Genomic DNA, 4,189 nt, shown 5'->3' with positions numbered 1-4,189 from the left:
AACCAATTTTCATGTAAACCAGGATGTAAAGTTAGTATAACACTGGTGTTATGGTTCTCCTCTTTTAGGACTCTAGGCTTTTAGTTTTCAGTTATCCTGTTTAGTTGATCTTTGATTTATTTTCCATTATATTAAAGCGCACTTTAGTTACTCTCCGTCGCCCCCGTGTTTCTTTTCCCCTGGCTTCCTTCTAGTTAGTTCCAATCACACCTGCTCCATATTCACCTTATTAGTCCATCCTTTCTTCTGTTCCCCTTATATATACCACCTCTGCAGTCACTCAGTACTGGTTCTGTTGGGATCTGGAGATTTGCCACCTTTCTCCAGCAGAGGGCGCCCTGGGTCTCCTGAGCTGAAGCCACCTGCACACCTGAGGCTGATCATCTCATCAGGAGACCAACTATATAAGCAGCGGCTTGACTTCCCTTCAGCGCCAGAGTGTTAAACAGTTTATGGAAAAGCCTGATTCTCTCCTGGAGCTCTGGAGGAGCCCACAGTCTGGAAACCTGCCTGCCTGCCCTTGGAAGCCAAACCTGAAGATCTCTGCCTGGAACAACCTGCTGGTTCTCAAGGAGAGAACTAGGAGATCATTCAAGGTCTGAACCTCATAAGCCTGAAGCCAAGCCCTGCCGCTGCTAAGCCCTCAGCTGATACCTCTGTCTCTGGACCCATCTGGTTCCCTCCCTCTACAGTTCTGTCTGAACCACATCAGGTACAGATCAATTCAAGGACTCTGACAAGATACTCCAGTCTCTTAGCTAACCAAACTGTCCCTCTCTACAGAGAGCCCTGTGTTACCGGTTCCTGGACCCGTTCCTGCATCTGAAGCCAAATAACATCATTGTGTTTTCTTTTTAATAAACAGTTGAACTTTTACTCTGAGTCTGTGGTGTTCTGCATGTGGGTTAAATCAGTTAGACCCATCATGACAGGTTCCTTGTTGTGTTGCTGCTTCCTCATCTCTGGCTCCCCACGTGAGTTTTCCCCTGATGTTTTCTGTTTTTTTAGTTCTTAGTATTTTTGTATTTTGAATTATTGCCTCAGTTGCCTTCAAGACTCATCTCTGCCTCCTGATCATTGGATTTGGTTCCTCAAAAACCTCCACCCAACCGTGACAATTGGTGCACTCATAATTTAAACTTAACTGAAGCAGGGAATGACCTAAGAACTGCCCCAATGAGGATGTAAACACACCTACCTTTCATACTGCAAAGCTGCAGTATGCTTATGAAAGGCAGCCATGCTGCTGGTACGCCACGATTATAAATTTTCTTGCTTGATTGACGAAATAGTCAATTATTTTAGTCATAGAGGATGCCAAAATGGCAGCTCCCATAAAAAGCACAGTAAGTTTTTAAAAACACTACAATTTAAAACAGTGTAGGCGTGTTTTTGTACAAAATTACTGGACAAATACTTCAAGTTCACCCTTATATAATGGATGAACACAAAGAACAGTTTCAGGTTTAGTTTCACTTTAATGCTGCCCAGAAAACTTTTCCACTATTTCATCTTTGTCATGTCTACTGAGTTCTTTGTTACTCATCATGCTGTTACAATGATAATTATCATATATATTTCACTTCATTTTAGAGTTAGACTATACTTTGTTTTGTAGATGAAACACATTGTATGGTACACTAGGTTCCACACATCATGTCTCCAGTGAAGGTAAAGTGGTAAGTATTTTAGTTGCCATTCAAAGTCTTTTTACCTCAGACAAGTTTCAACAACCCTGCTGCTGCATGGAATGAATGTTGTAAAACTCTCAAAAATTAAGCAGTGGACAGATTATAACGCGTATAAAGGAAGAATGTCAGCTTCAACATGACAACAAAAGGAGGAAACAGCAGAAAATAAGCATATAGGGTGTTTATTCAGGTTGTGCAATCTTTGTGGACGCCTACATAAAAGGGATCCTCCTTATTAACAGAAGCAGCCTGGAATAATCTTTTTGATAAAATGCAGACAGTGTAGGGGTCTTCATTCATTGTCCTCAGAACCCTTTGTCCTGCATATTTTTGCTGCTTGTACACACCTGACTGAAATATTATAGCTAACCAAGCCCTTCATGGCTGTCGGGGAGGTAGTAAAATCATTTGATTCATTGGAGCTGAGACAAATCTAAAACATGGAGGAGAGTGGATCCTGGGGACTTGGACTGAGGACCCCTGTCATACAGCTTTAAAAAGTGACCTCTAACTTCAGGATTCAATTAGATCAGATCCAAGTATGAATATCAGCCATTCTTTTCTTTTCTTTGGCTCTGGTAATTTTCCATAGGTGTGTTTGCTTAGAACTTGGAACACCATCTGATTCCCTCTTCCTCAAGTCTCTACATGCTGGATACTGAAGGTGAAGCAATGGGAGATTAGCTTAGTTCCTCCACCCTGGTACCAGAAGCCTCATTTAATTAAGAGATTATATTATCTGGTACCAAGGAAATAACTTAAAAGATAGAGAGAAACATCATCAGTTAATTTCTCTATGTGTTTTAGTAATTTTATTTCCACATTTTTTATCTAAATATGTTTAAATTGACATTAAAGGAACTGTGCCTGAAAAGTTTCTATTAAGAGATAACATTGTTCACAGTGTCTATAGACTAGTAATTCATAACAATGCTTTAGATTAAAAGGATTGCTATAATCTAAACATTTTTCAATAATGTTTTGATTTGTCAATAAAAAAATTAATGATCATGTTTTCTTCTTTTCTTTTCTTCTTTTGGACGGTTAAGTTTTAAGTTCTCCTGAAGAAATATATTCGTTTTTATAACAGAAAACGCTACTGAATCTGTTACAAAATAATTCAGTGAATATAACAGGAAATACCTTCTCAAACGCAACATGTTCAATGAATCATTGCTTTGGACCTTTTTATTTATATCCAGACTGACTGCATTCCTAATTGTTCACGCCTGACCTCCCACTTTCAGTGTCTATTCTTTTTTTATTAATATTTATTGATTTGGACATTTCAACTTATTGTACATTAGTAAATAGATGTATTAGTATATATAAATATATAGTTAAATAAATAAGATATGATTTAGGAAATGTTTAAATTCCTTTGTACTTGGAAGACAAATCTATGGGATATACATTGCTATTCTGAGGTGTATAATTGTGAAACATTTAAGGATTTTTGTGACTCCAGGATGTTTCTGAGAATAACGAAGAGTGCTGTTGCAACTTCCTTTTTTATCTAGTTTAACTCTAATAAACTGAGTTTATGTTTCTGAAAAAGGGAAGTGATTCCTTCCCCGTAAGAATCAGACTGTAGGGTGTCTTATTCAAGGGACCCTCCTGGCAGAAACACTGCCTTTCCCAAAACAGCATTTATTCCCTCAAAGTGACAAAGAGGTCACAAAAAGGAAAGCTGAAATTTGACTGACTCAAAGCAAAGTTTCCTGTATTACTTCTTCTTTCAGTCACTTTGCTATAAAATGCAAATGCTGCATATGGTTAGGTTAAAAAAAAGACTTAATTATTCCAATATTTGCTATAATGTAGAAAGACATATGTTAAAATATTTTTTATTTTATTTTAAGAAAATTAATTAAACCAGTGTCTGTATTTTATATCCTTAATAAAATGTGAGTATTTTGTTTATTTCTGCTTGCCTGGGACAGAATCGATTATATAAAAATTGACCATAGTTATCTATGTTTCACAGAATTTTGAGATCTATCGCTAGTTAATAAGGATAACACAAATAAGAATTATGTTCCCAAATAATCATTTATAATCACCAATTCTTAAGTTACTGAAACTTCTGTGTTTGCGTTAGCTTCAACAGATCTTTCTTTGTAACTGGATACTTGGACCTTCTCCCCCTGAAAGGAATTACTGAGTTCACACTGAGCAGGGGAAAACCTCCACATGATCCGTTCAAGTTCCCATCGGATCCAAGTGAGAGTCCGCGCCGTTACACCTCTGGGTCCACGTATGTCTACCTGTCCGCTCTCCAACGAGTTCCCTCTTCTCTGGATAATCCCACACAGACTGGATTCAAGGATTGACAAGAGCCACCTCAAACGTGAGTCCCATTACAGAATAATTCATGCCGCAGTCCGATTACCCACGGTCCCTGAACTGATCTCTGTGATCTCCCCTTCAGACTTTCCAGTTCCTGTTCACCAGTTCTCTGAGTTCCAGATCTAACCTCCATTCACATTGCTCCAAAT

This window comes from Cyprinodon variegatus, unplaced genomic scaffold (genome assembly GCF_000732505.1).
Source record: "Cyprinodon variegatus isolate N-32 unplaced genomic scaffold, C_variegatus-1.0 Scaffold288, whole genome shotgun sequence".
NCBI lineage: Eukaryota > Metazoa > Chordata > Actinopteri > Cyprinodontiformes > Cyprinodontidae > Cyprinodon > Cyprinodon variegatus.
The sequence above is the reverse complement of the archived record's forward strand: the minus strand, read 5'-3'. Positions refer to the sequence as shown.